Consider the following 14,779-nt stretch of genomic DNA (forward strand, 5'->3'; position numbering starts at 1 on the left):
GATTTCTTTAATTTCAGCCATGCCTCATTACATTTTCAACGCCAACAAATTGGTTGCTTGAGTTTTCCATCTTCTCCAGGATAATATTCAGTTCTTGTCCCAACTCCCCAGCTCTGCTAGGGTTCGCTGGTCCTGAGGCCACTTTTGCGTCGCTCCCTTTCGGGCTATCGTTCGATGTTCCTGGCTGCATAGAAACTTCATTTTTAAAAAATTCTTGGCTTGCTTGGCTTCTTAGTAGTTGTTTTAGTCATTTTCTAGTTAAAAATTCTTAATTTTAAAGTTTTAACCGTCTTTTTAATACTCTTTGTGGAGACCTCAATCAAAACACATCTATCTAGGTCCTTCGCATGGCCATTCCCCACGTTTGATAAAGTGGATTCCATTTCATAGGCTGTAAAATGATGTTGTAACACCATCAGAACATCATGATAATAAATTAAAAACAAAGGTAATAATTTCTGGGAAAATTGCTTGCTTTGGTCTGTCCACATCCCTCTCCACAACTCAGAGTATGTATTAATGCTGACTTTGATCAAGTTTATATCTAATTTCTGGAATTCTATCTTGTCCTGTTCCAAGATATTCAAGATTCCTTTATTGTCATGTAATAAAACAGGTGTAATTTTACACAAAATTTGCTTTATTCTGCTGTAAGTTAGATTCACCATCAGCAGGAATTGTCGTGTACCTCTTACAGTCAGAAAAAGAGAAGCAAGAAATTATATTACATGAAGAAGAAAATTTAGATAAAATTAAAGGCTTGTTGCACAAGGTGTTTCAACCCTGAATGCAATTTCAAGTATTATTAATTATATTATTTTACTTGGGATAATGCCAAAATATAGACTTTAAAGAAGTTTTTTTAAAAAAAATCACTACTGAAGTCTCTAATTAGAATGAAAATAGCACCGTTGAACCTTTGATTCTACATTACAGACTAAACAGTGCACTGCCCTTGGCAATGTAAACAGTCAACTGGCTGAAAGCCAAGATTAACTGTATTTCCACACAACAGATTGAGCAGGAATAGATTTTTAAAATTACACATGTTAGAGTTAGTGGACAAAATACTTTGATTTAGGCCCCACAATTGAATGATATTTTGGGCTTGATTTTTTTTTTTCATTTTAATTTTAGAATCAAATCTTTTCATTAAAATATTTTTAATAACACAAAATATTTAGTGTCATTAACTTCAATTATGTTCCCCCCACCCACACCCACACCCACACCCACACCCACACCCACACCCACACCCACACCCACACCCACACCCACACACACAGCTGCTGCATCCAGGAAATTATTCCCAATTTTCCACAATGCAGTCTGCGTATAAAGATTGGAATGGGAATAAGTACTCATTCCTGTTCTGATATTTTACCTCCTCGACTCCTAATAAATTTCCCAGAATGCCAAAGGTCCTAAGTTAATTGCAGGCATACCGTGAACAACAGGCTAATGAATAGCAAGTCCTGCCTCTTCACTTACTGCACTTCCAGTATGCTGTCTAAACTTGTGTCAGGAAACGGAGATTGAGTTTTGGTCGTCTCTGTGTGAACGACCAATGCCGAGATCTCCGACATTCTTCAGACTGGTAAAATCATGCAAATTCTATCTAAAAACAAATGGGTGGACAGCACGGAGAACTTTTCTCAGCCACATTGCTCGTGAAAGAGAAGTACATATCTGCCCATTCACTATGTTGGAGAATACAGCATTTTACCCATTATTCATTCTTGCTATCACAGAATATTAACAGGATATCGAGCTAGATCACTACGCACCTCTTGACCTTCAAAGGCAATGGCTTCTTTTTATAACAATGTATTGGAAATTATTTTGAAAATTTCTGGTGAATATGTGCTGTAAAGTGGGCGATTGCATAGTAAGTAACTATCTGCAGGGCCTTTATTCCAAAACTGCTCACCTGAGGATCAATTCATTAAATTCAGTGTGGTTCCTGATTTCCTTATTTCCAAAGTAAATTCATGAATTAGGTCTTCCTCTTCCTCATGCCCACCCTTCCCAGCATCAACAAAGTTCATGTTAGGGCTATAATGGAATATTCTCCATGTGCCTGATGAATGCAGCTTCAACAGTCCTCAAGCTGATTAAAGATTAAAATTTCAAGATTCCTTTATTGTCAAGTAATAAAAAGTGTAATATTACACAAAATTGCCTTTAGTCTGCTATAAGGCAGACAGGGCACCTCTTACAGTCAGAGAAAGAGAAATTAAAAAAAAGAGTGCCTCTACCCCCCCCAAATCACCGAGTATCCATGGATTTGCCTCCAGTGCTCCCACAGCCTTTGCAGTCATACAGACTGCAGTCCAAACAGTCATCAACCTAAGCTCCAGACCCAAACCTCCAACATGATTAGGATCACTCCAGTGCTCTTGGCACCCTCTTGTTGATACCTGGTACCTCTTCAGCCAGTCTCCAGCAATCCACAGCCTGGTGTGAATCCTTTGATCAGAGTACCCAGCAGCTCGCAGACTGTGGAGGTTCCTCTGTGAGTTGCCTGATGCCTGTATGTTCCTCAGCCACAGAGCCAATCTCTGGTTTTCCACAGTGGTCACGGTCCCATGAATCATCTCCTCTATTTCTCCTTTTTTTTTTATTTAAAATTTTTTTATTTTTCACACCATAAATCACATTAGCCATGATATACACTATTTCTTTATTTCTCCTTTTCAAACAGGGCGGGGTTTCCCGGTTTTATGGTGCCCCATGCCAGTCCTCTGCTTCCCTGGAGTCTGCAACCCCTCATGGCCTGCTGCTGAGCATAGGCACCGCCATCTTGGGATGCAGATCCCGAAATTGCAGTATTTTAAATAAAATCACTGTCAGCTCCTTTAAACGGCTGTTTAAAGCTGAATCAGACCTGCCAGCAGTCAGACAGTGGTTGGATCCCCAAGGGGGAGCATTGTGTCTCCCTACTTTCCATGGGGCCAGCCGGTTGAAGCGCTGCAGTTACAGTGGCGCCACCATTTTAAAGAAGCTCCACAACATAGAGGGCATAACAGCCCATGCGACTGGCATCCATTCACAACCATTCCCTCAATCCTCTGCTCCAATCTCATTCATCCTCCCAAAATGCATTACCTCTCATTAGTCTAGATCAACTTTCACCCATTTTGCCAACATGTCACTCCCCCTCTGCAGCTCTTCCACGCATTCAACAATTGCACTAATCTTTATGTCATCCTCAAAATGAGCCTAGTCACAGATGTCCAATTACAAAAACAACCTCTACCATTACCCTCTGCTTCCTATTGCCAAGCCACTTTTAGATCCAGTGCCAACATGCCCTGAAGCCCATGGACCCTAATCTTTAAACCAGTCGCTCCAGTAGGACCTTGTAAAAAGCCTTCCAAAAGACCACCCCAAGAAATAGGAGCAGAAGTAGGCCATCTGACCCATTAAGCCTGCCCTGTCACTCTATAAGATCATGACATCTGGCCATGAGCTCAGCTCCACTTGCCTACCTATTCTCCATAGCTCTTAATTCCCCTATTCTTCAAAAAAATCTCCATATTAATCTTATTTAATAAGGTGACCCTTACTACTTCCTTGGGCAGTGAATTCCACTGAGAAGCAGTTCTTCTTTATCTCTGTCTTAAATATACTCCCTGAATCTAAAGGGTATGTCCCCAAGTTCAAAGTTTAAATAAAAGATCAAAGTTCAAATTTATTGTTAGAATACATCACTTACAAACCTGAGATTTGTTTTCCTGCGGTCCAGGCCAAATTTCTACTTATCAGTAACTGTACTTGAGAAGAAATATGTATCAAAGAGAGAAATGGAAACAAAGAAATATAGAAAAAATATATTCAATAATAAATAATGTGCAAAGTCCATCCTTAAATGAGTTTCTGATTGAATCTATTATTGAGGAGTCTGATGGTGGAGGGGTAGCAGCTGTTCCTAAACCTGGTGGTACGAAACTTGTGGCACTGATACTTCTTTCCTGATAACAGCAGTGAGAAGAGTATGTCCTATGTGATGTGGATCCTTTATGATTGCTACTGCTCTCTGACAGCAGTGTTCTATGTAGATGTTCTTGATGGTGGGAAGAGTTTTGCCTGTGATGTTCTAGGCTGTGTCCACTACCTTCTACAGGGCTTTCCACTCAGATGTGCCTATACCAGGCTGTGATGCAGCCACTTAACACACTTTCCAATACACATCCCTGTAGACGTTTGCCAAGGTTTTTGAAGTCATACCAAACCTCTGCAAACTCCTTGAGGAAGTAGAGGCACTGACTTACTTTCTTCACAATGACATTTGTATAATGAGTCTAGGAAAGTCCTCCCAGGAATTTAAATTTGCTCACCCTCTCCACCTCTGATCCCCCAATCATCACTGGTTTTCCTTTCCTAAAGTCCACAACCAGTTCCTTAGTTGGTTGTTGTTAGTACAGCATTCAGCCAAATTTTCAATCTGCCTCTAGTCTCACATACTAATGGAAACAATCTCACAGCTTCTATCTTATCTACTCCTTTTATAATTTTATACAACTCCATGAGATCCCCCTTTTCTAAACTCCAATAAATATAGTCCTAGGCTACTCAATCTCTCCTCATTAGATAACCCCTTCAGTTTTGAAATCAATCTGGTGAACCTCCTCTACACCACCACCAAAGCCAGTATATCCTTTCTCAAGTAAGGAAACCAGGACTGCACGCAGTACTCCAGGTGTGACCTCACTAGAACCTTGTACTCGTGCAGCAGAACCTCCCTGTACTTAAATAAAATCCCTTTTGCGACTCAGGCCAACATCCCACTTGGATGTTTGATTACCTGCTGCACCTGCAAACTTTGTGCATTTATGCACAAGCTCTCCAAGATGTCTGCACAGCAGTTTGCTACAATTTTTCACCTTTTGAGAAAGAGTCCAAACTATTGTTGTTTTCTCTTTTCAAATTGGATATTCTCACATTTACTGAGGTCATACACCATCTGCCAGATCCTTGCCCACTCATTTAACTTATCTTTAAAAGACCACCCCATCTACTGCACAGGCCTCAATGATACACTTTGTTACCTCTTCAAAGAATTCAGTCAACTTGGTCAGGTCAGGTAGGATCTGCCCTTGACAAAGCCATGTTGGCTGTCTCAAATTAGTTCCTGCCTTTCAGAGTAAATATTAATCCTCTCCCTTTGAATTTGTTTTCAGTATCTTCCCAACCAATGTTATTGTGTTTACAGGCCTATAATTCCAAGGTTATTCCCTGCTCCCTTTGTTGAAAAGTGAACCTACCTTCGCTGTCCTTCAATCATCTGGTACTTCCTACAGCCAGCTAAGATTTAAAATCTCCAGATGCTGTGCAATCAAAATCATGTTCATTAGTGCTTCCAGAATTAGCCGAACCCACACTGCGATTAAAGGAGCAACTCTTGGGTCACCAGGAGGGGGTGGGGAAGAAGATAGTGACATTTCCTTTTCATGTGCCTGAACAGGCACGCACACCTGTTCTGTGGGAGCGCGCACAAGCTGACTGTGCGTGCACCCACGGCCTCAGCGGGACCGCCCTCGATTGCCTTTGTGTGCGCACACACTGAGAGGGAACATGGTCTGTAGGTGCTGCCTGTTGATACATTTTCTGTCTTAGCGGTCACGATTGCGTCATCTCTGAAGCCCTAAGCAGATCCTTCCAGTCCCAAAATAGGGAGACAAGGTTGTGTGAGGTTGAGAATGTGCTTGGTTTCTCTGCACTGCTTCCAAAGCCCGAGTATTTTCCAGTTATTTTGGTCAGAGGTGGCTGGACCAGCTAGTTATTGTGGGACCAAGTCAAGGACATCAGTACTAAGGATGAATCATGGTTGAAGAATTTTATTGAAGCGATTCTTCCAGCAAATAATGACTGGCAATTTCTTCTTAATAAGCTCTCCCCTGGGTACTAGGAGTCAGGTGGTCCTGACAGCAACGAAGAATCCATTCATGTCATGGTCATCAGCCAGCTCGATATCCAATCTTTACAATAACCTGCTACGGACAAAAGTTTTGGAGCAAAGACTCATCGTAACCAAAACTGCAAGGATGTCTACATCATGTTAGACTGACCACTGCCTAATTGACCAATTAATGTCCTCAACCTGGCCCCTAAACATTAGTGGTAACACAAGCTCTGCTGCAAGATAATCAATGTTGTATTTCTCAAAAAAGTTCTTCAGCAACAGTTCACAGACCCCCCCCCCCCACCCACCCCCCCCACCCCCCCCACCCTAGCCATCAGAAGCCACTGAACATGCAGTGTTTTGACTGTTCTGAAGTCCACACTAATTAATATCTGTGAAGATACTCTAGACCAGTGGTTCTCAACCATTTTCTTTCCATTTACATACCACCTTCAGCAATCCCTTACTAATCACAGAGCACTCATGGAATAGGGAAGACTTAAAGTGGTATGTGAGTGGAAAAAGGTTGAGAACCACTGCTCCAGGCTTTGCTGATCCAAACATGCTTTCAATGAAGCAGAATTGTGAAATGCCAACCATTTCACAAAGTGACAGGGTGGGTAGGTTCAGTACCCTCCATAATGTTTGGGACAAAGACTTTTTTCCTTTATTTGCCCCTGAGCCCCATATAGAAATTCCAGCACTTTTTATACATAGTCCCCCATTTCAGGGCACCATAATGTTTGGGACATTTGGCTTCACGGGTGTTTATGATTATTCAGGTGTGTTTAATTGCTTCATTGGTGCAGGTATGAGAGAGTTGGGCTTCCTTCGAAGCTTTTGATCACCTTTGGAGTCCGTAGCTGCCATTTTTCAACACAAGAATCAGAATTGTGTCAATGAAAGTCAAAGAAGCCATTATGGGGCTGAAAAATAAGAATTAAACAGTAAGAGACAATCGCCCAAACCTTAGGATTACCAAAATCAACTGTTTGGAACATCATTAAGAAGAAAAGTCGTACTAGTGAGCTCAGTAATTGCTAAAGGACAGGTAGGCCAAGGAAAACCTCCACTGCTAATTTTTAGACATACACCACGGTTACAGGCCATTTTGGCCTTTGAGTCTGTGCTGTCCGATTTGCACCCAATTAACCTACACCTCTGGTATATTTTTAATAATGGAAGGAAACTGGAGCCCCAGGGAAAACCCACACAGACATGGGGAGAATGTAAAAATTCCTTAGAGATAGTGCAGGATTGGAACTCCTAGTGCTGTACCACCACATCCCCCCCCCCCCCCTTCATTATGAAGACAAAAGAATTCTCATCATAATGAAGAAAAATCCCCAAACACCAGCCCAACAGATCAGAAACACTCTCAGGAGACAGGTGTGAATGTGGTAATGACCACTGTCCGCAGAAGACTTCATGAACAGAAATATACAGAGGCTACACTGCACATTCAAACCACTAGTTAGCCACAAAAACAGGATGACCAGGTTACAGTTTGCCAAGAAGTATTTAAAAGAGCCTGCAGAATTGTGGACAAAGGACAAAGATTAACTTGTATCAGAGTGAAGGTAAGAACAAAGCGTGGAGGTGTAAAGGAACTGCCCAAGATCCAAAGCTACCACCTCTGTGAAACCTGGTGGTTGGGTGTAATGGCCCGGGCATGTATGGCTGACACAGGTACTGGCACACTTATCTTCATTGATGATGTAACTATTGAAGGCAATAGCAAAATAAATTCTGAGCTGTATAGAAACATCTGCTCATGTTCGAGGAAATGCCTCTAAACTCATTGGATGATGTTTCATCCTTCAAGCAAAACAATCCCAAACATGCTGCTAAAGCAACAAAAGATTTTTTTCAAAGCTAAGAACTGGAAAATTTTTAAATGGCCAAGTCAGTCACCCAATCCAAATCAAATTAAGCATGCCTTCCATATGCTGAAGCAAAAACTTAAAGGGACAAGCCCCCTAACCAAGCAGGAGCTACAGTGGAGGCCTGGCAGATCATCACCAGAGAAGCTACTCAGCACCTGGTGATGTCTGTGAATCACAATCTTCAAGCAGCCATTAGTGGATATCCCTCACATGCAAAGTACTAAACATGACTAATATACATACCATTGCTATGTCCCAAATACTATGTTGCCCTGAAATGACAGGACCATGTATAAACATGCTGCAATTTCAACATGGTCAAACCAAAACATATACAAATAACTGAATAAAATCTGGAATGTGTACTTCAATCACATGTGAACTGCTTTATTACAAGTTTAACACTGTGGAACACAGGAGCAAATAAAGGAAATAATGTCTTTGTTCCAAACATTTGGAGGGCACTGCAAATGCAGACAAATATCAAATGTGTCCTAAAGTAAAATTTCAAATTAACATTTATCCCTTTGTTAAATAAAAGCAACAATTAATTTAATATTGAAACTTTGTGATATATTACTCAACCGCCACCTCTGTTTGCTTTTCACCTTTTCATTTTGTCCTTTGTTCTGCCAATATCTTTTTCTATTTCTTAAGTATCAAGTACACACTATAATTAATAGTCATTTGTCTCCAAATACCGCAGCTCAAAGATACTAACTGCATTGTGACCAACTCCTAGGTTGAATCTTCAGCTCAAGCTTCTTGTTTTTTCTGGTAGAAATTACCCCATACTTCACCATAGTTAACTACTGTGTGCACACAAGTTTATGCAATTACTTCAAGCTCAGCTTGGCACCTGAACGTTTACATAATCACATTCATGTTGAATTTCCTCTCTCTGAATTTAATATAGATATTAACTTGCAGAGGCAATTGAATAGCAAACAGAACAATTCAGACAAATGATAAATTTTCATTCCACTTATTTTCAAATAATTTCACTCCCTTTATGGCAAGGATGTTGTTGCTCAGATAAGGAGACCAAAACTGTGCATAATACTCCAGGTGTGGTCTCACCAAGACCCTGTATAATCTTCTCTCCTGTTCTTGCCTCTAAAGTGGATAACATCACATTTATCCAAATTATATTGCATCTGCCATGCATTGACCCACTCACCTAACTTGTCCAAGTCACTCTGCGTCCTCTACATAGCTAACCGTACCACCCAGCTTCCTGTCATCTGCAAACTTGGAGATGCTGCTTTCTATTCCCTCATCTAAGTGATTGATAGATATTGTAAATAACTATAGTCCCAGCATTGAGCCTTACAGTTCCCCATTAGTCACTGCCTGCCATTCAGAAAAGAACCCATTTATTCCTACTCTCCTTCCTATCTGTCAACCAATTCTCTATCCACCTCAATACCATTCCTCCTATACTGTGTGCTTTAAGTTTGTGCACTAACCTCCTATGTGGGACCTTATCAAAAGCCTTCTGAAAGTCCAGATATACCATGTCCACTGGATCTCCCTTATCTACTCTACTAGTTACATCCTCAAAAAATTCCATAAGATTCGTCAGACATGATTTTCCCTTCATAAAATCATGCTGACTTTGTCCGATGATATCACTCTTTTCCAAATGTGCTGCAAATCACATTGCTAATAACTGACTCTAGCATTTTCCCCACTACCAATGTCAGGCTAACTGGTCTATAATTTCCCAATTTCTCTCTCCCTCCCTTCTTAAAAAGTGGGGTTACGCTTGCCACCCTTTAATCCTCAGGAACTAATCCAAAATCTAAAGAGTTTTTGAAAAATTATCACTAATGCGTCCACTATTTCTTGGGCCCCTTCCTTAAGAACTCTGGGATGCAGACTATCCAGCCCTGGCGATTTGTCTTCCTTTAATCCCTTTAATTTACCTAACACAACTTCTCAATTTACATTTATTTCCTTCAGTTCTTCCCTCACATTAGATCCTCTGTCCCCTACTATTTCCTGAAGATTATTTATGTTTTCCTTAATGAAGGAAGTAGTTATTCAATTGATTTGCTATGTCCTTGCTCCCCATGATCAATTCACCAGTTTCTGACAGTAACTGACCCACATTTGTCATAATTAATCTTTCTCTTTACATATCTATAAAAGCTTTTACAGTCATGTTTTTATGTTCCCTGGCAGCTTTCTCTCATCGTCACTTTCCTAATTAATTGCTTTGTCCTCCTCTGTTGAACCCTGAATTTCTCCCAGTCCTCAGGAATACTTTTTTTTCAGCTCGTTTATATGCTGCTTCTTTGGATTTTATCCTCTCCCTGATTTCCCTTGTTAGCCACGGATGTACGACTTTGCTTGATTTATTCCTTTTCCAAACGGGGATGTACATTTGTTGTATTTCATCCAAGCTATCTTTAAATCATTTAACGTGACCATGACCAACTGAATAAATGGGAAGCAGACTGGAGAGCAAAAGATCTAGTCCTAGTCCTAAGGAGGCCTTCCTAACAATTCCATCTTCAGTATGTTCATGCCAATTTTAATTATTATAAATTCCGTCTACCAAAAGATGACGAGTCTGCAAACAACACAGAAATGCTGGAGGAACTCAGTCGGTCTTCCAGCGCCTATTGGAGGTAAAGAGATATAACACGTCCAATTTGGGCTAGCACATACCTATAAAGCAATTCAGATTAAACCTTTTATTGGTCTTCACCCACATTACGCAACTGAACCAAACTGGGAGAGGAAGGGAGGGAAGGAGTCATGGGTATACCAGGATCAAGACCTGACTCTGTGATTGTTCCTCTTTCCACCAAATCTCTGCAGTCTGTTGAATGTTTCCAACTTTTTTTTAAAGTTCTAAAATCTACAGATTTTCTTTCAACAGGAGAAAGAGTTGGTGGTAACGTTCCTCTAAAATCCCCCCCCGAGCCTCTCCTGTCTCACTTGATCTAATCACACCAACCCTCAACCTTTCTCGCCCTGTAACGTGCACTCATCGAAAGACAATTTAACTCGATTTTACAATTAATTTCTGTGCTCTGGTCAAATGCAACCTGGAGTCAAATGGATCACAGCTGCAATAGAAGGTCCAATTCTTTGTCCGGATTCAACACAACAGAGATCCGCTTGGAGCAAAGAGCTGGTTTATAACCTTGCAATGAGACGATTTGAATGAAATTCAGCAACTTGGATCAATTGCACGAAAGATCGCTCTTCTCACCCGGAGAATAAAAAAACCCAAAAGCCTCTGTAATTAAATCTCACAACTTCCAAACGACCTGCAGTGCCACTCGATACATGCCCGCCGGACTTCGAAATAAGCTGAGGCCAGGGCAACGTTTCACTCACATTTCCTTAACTTCTGGTTGCATTGCACGAGTATCTGCAAGATCGCCGTCAAATTCAACTTGAATTCGCCTCCACCACGCTGCTTCTCCGAATAGAAACGCGCCAGCACCTCCGACGCTGAGTTGCAGCAGGAACTGGCTCAATTCAAGGGAAGGAGCTTCGCCCTTCCTCGGGACTTGTTTTTATTGGCCAGGAGCTTTTCCGACGAGACACTAAGACAATTATTTTTTTGAAAAAGAGGATAAAAGGATGAAACCAACGGCAGAAGCAACAACTAACTTTACATCTAAATGGCACCTATAACTTCTAACCATTGTAAGATAATAGAATGCTTCCAGCCTAGGTGTAACTAATCCAAAGTAAAACGATACTGTCACAATAAGAGATTCTACTATGAATAGTCAGCTCACATTACCAAGTCCAACACAGTTTTGTTAATGCTTTAAAATTACCTGCTGGCTTGCCATTTTTCCTTTTAATATTTTCCCATTAACAGTTGCTACCACGTGTGGGCTGAAAGGTCTGTTTTGTGCTATACAATTCTGACTCCATTGTTGCGAGTTTCTTAAAGAAAGTGTTGATCCTCCCAGCTTTAATTTTGATGTGGCGAAGAGACACTTCGGTCTGCAAAATTATCAGAGTTGATCTTATGCTTATAGAATGGCCCTTCCATTAATAATCACATTGGGTAGCCTAACCAATTCTCGAATTCTGTTCTTATACACTTGACCACCCATCTGCTAATGTTTGAAGCATCAAAGTTTTGCACTTGCAAGTCAGGTATTGGAGCAAGGCTGGACTCAGCAGTAACGGTTTGAACCCCCTCACAGCAAGTGGAGTCTCGAAGTTGAATTCAGAATTCTAGTTTCTGGTAGAGCAATGGCTTCCTTGTCATTGTGAATATAGGAATTTATGTAATCCTAAACATTTAACCTGCTGGATGAAAGATGGATATGGCCTTAAAAATAACATTCTTGCTACAGGATATATATATATATACACACACACACACACACACACACACATATATGTCAGTCTCAGAAGACTCTCAATAATGAAAACTGTACACTGGAGGATACGGCCACTGGAATGAAAGACTGAATGGAAATGGAATTAAACAGGGGTCAGAACAGCATGAGAAAAAAAAGGTGCAGTACTGATAGCACTGCTCTATTGACATCCTGGTATGACGTCCTGCCTTCCCCTTTGCTGTGCACTGCTGTGCCAAGAATCTGTGGCAAAATCCTGGGCTTAGTATGGCAAGGCTGGTGTTTGGCAATCTGGTCCAGCGATGTGGCTGATCAGCACTTAGATGTGGGATTCACTGTTGAAACAAGATGAAGCCGTTGGAAAGCCTTCGAAAGGTGAACAACAATTGTTCCTGAAAAGGAAGATCAGGAGTTCGTTCAGCTTCCCAGCACAATAACAATGGATCTTTGTATCTATGTTGCTATGATGACATTTTAGAGATGATTAAATAAGGAGCTTATTTCTTGGAGTGGTCCCTTAAATGAGGGGATTACAGTTACAAGGAGAGATAAGTCTGAGATTGTTTTAATTAGAGAAGCCCGAGGGAAGATGTGTTAGATGTATATAAAATGATTAGGTGTCCAGACCGAGTGAAGAGTGGGAGGCTGATCGTGTTGGAGAAGCGGATGAGGGGAGGAGGTCACAAGTATAAAAGAAAAATCTTCCATGGTTGGAATCAAGAAACTGCCTGAAGATGTGATGGAAGAAGATTTCATTGTTGAATTCAAGAAGGAACTGGATAAATATATGGTGGAGAACAAATGGCAATTTATGAAGAACGGTCCCATGGGTGCAAAACTGTCCTTTTCTGAATAAGTGGCATGAGTGTTGTATGTACATTCTTGTTGTCCAGTATTTAACAAAAGCTTAGACTGCACCAGATAATCTCCTTTGTATTTGTTTTTGTGATTTCTCTGAAGTGATGTTTGTAATTAAGTAACTTGAAAGATGCCACCCCATGTTTCAGTTCTAAAAACCTTTTCACAATTGCATTTTATATTAATGCTTATTAGTAAAGGCATAATGTAAGAAGGAGTAAAACATGAAAGCCTGCAGCCACTGTGGTTGAAGTAAAAACACAAAGCTGGAGAAATTCAGCAGGTCAAACTGTGTCCTTTATGTAGCAAAGTTAAAGATACATAATCGATGTTTCGAGCTTGAGCTCTTCATCAAGATATTCACAGTGTGTACAGAGAGTCAATTTTTTTTCATAATAAACCTTCACTAAAGGGACTACTGCTAGTTTTACTCTGTGCTTCTGTAGAGAACTGAAAGACTGAGGCATTGATGTTTTCAGTCTGCAATTATGGGAAAATTGCTGAAAAAATTAACATAATTACTGCCTGTGTGGTCATTCTCACTGGGCACCTTTTTAGACTGTAAGTACCTGAGAGAAACAGTCCCGGTAGTTGGACATGCAGTAGAGTGGATGACTCTCAGTGAAGTTTTCCGGTACGATTTACTCTGCAGGCTTCCTCCAAAAAGTTGTAGGGGTCCTGCAAGAAAAATCGTGTTGCAGGAATTGACTCCAAATTCCCGCACATTCCTTTGTGCAGTAGCAAAATTCCTTGATTGTGTCATTACATGCCTGCAGTCTAAAAACCATAATTGTTGCAATTGCTTTCTTACAAATGAGCTGTTAATTTAATTGTTCTCTCATGGCACATCACATAAAGTTATTTCAAGAACAGGAAAATAAATCAAAAGTTGTCCTTCAAGGCAAATTGACCCAACTTGTCTGCTTTCTATGCGATCTTGCTTGCTATATACAAGTTAATATTGTGTTTGCCTGCATTAAGGATTACGACTGCATTTCAAAGGTGGTCCAGTAACATTTTGCACTGAGGACTTGCTTTCTAACTATTTAATAGGCAAATTTCAGTTTTTAAAGGACAGCCTTTCTGTGTTCCTCTCCTTCCAAACTATTTTGTTTATTTTTTTGCATCTCCCATCCCAAATAACAAACCAATCATTAAAATCACGTTCCAAAGAAAACGTGGAATGAGGTCCTTTAACCCATCGTGTTACTTCTGCAAATTATGCATGATGTAATCAATTATAATCTCTGTCAATCCACCTAATCCCCTGACACAAAGTTGCTTGTAATGCATGGATTCTGATAAATTAAGGCAACAATTCAGAATATTCATCAATTCTTGTTATGAAACCTTGGCCAGCTAACCTCCCTCATTCCTACCTCAACACCAAGGAGCCATTGAGTCCTGCAGAGTACTTGATCACCTTTGTCCACATGTTTTCAAATAAATTTGAGCCTTATTCATGCCATGTTTTATTAGTTCTTTTTGGAAGGAGTTAATTAACTCAGCTTGAATTACTGTTTGTCGGATTTTTTCCACATAACTATTACGCTGCAAAGAAAATATTTCTTTTAATCTCTGTTTATTAGTCTGACAGCTAATCGTTCAGAATTGCAAGCCTTCTGTATTCTTTTAATGGCGTTGGCTGGCCTTCTCAGAAGGATATTTGAGAAGTAAACAATTAATATGTAAAAGGTCTTTAGCTTTACAACTTGCATTTATTATAGATACCACCTTTATCATAGAAAAAAATGGTCCATGGAAGACTAAAATGGATTGTTAGTTAA

At 40.4% G+C, this 14,779-nt stretch overlaps 1 protein-coding gene across 1 annotated transcript in view; it reads right to left on the reverse strand.

The window, feature by feature from the left end:
* gpr156 (G protein-coupled receptor 156) overlaps positions 1 to 11,281 on the reverse strand; it is a 60,456-nt gene extending 49,175 nt beyond the window's left edge. Inside the window, exon 1 of the mRNA XM_069888485.1 lies at positions 11,146 to 11,281. The gene's annotated coding sequence lies outside the window, so the exon portion shown is untranslated. The remainder of the gene's footprint in view (positions 1 to 11,145) is intronic.
* Between the last annotated feature and the right edge of the window lie 3,498 nt (positions 11,282 to 14,779).

This window comes from Narcine bancroftii, chromosome 7 (genome assembly GCF_036971445.1).
Source record: "Narcine bancroftii isolate sNarBan1 chromosome 7, sNarBan1.hap1, whole genome shotgun sequence".
In the NCBI taxonomy this organism is placed as follows: Eukaryota; Metazoa; Chordata; class Chondrichthyes; order Torpediniformes; family Narcinidae; genus Narcine; species Narcine bancroftii.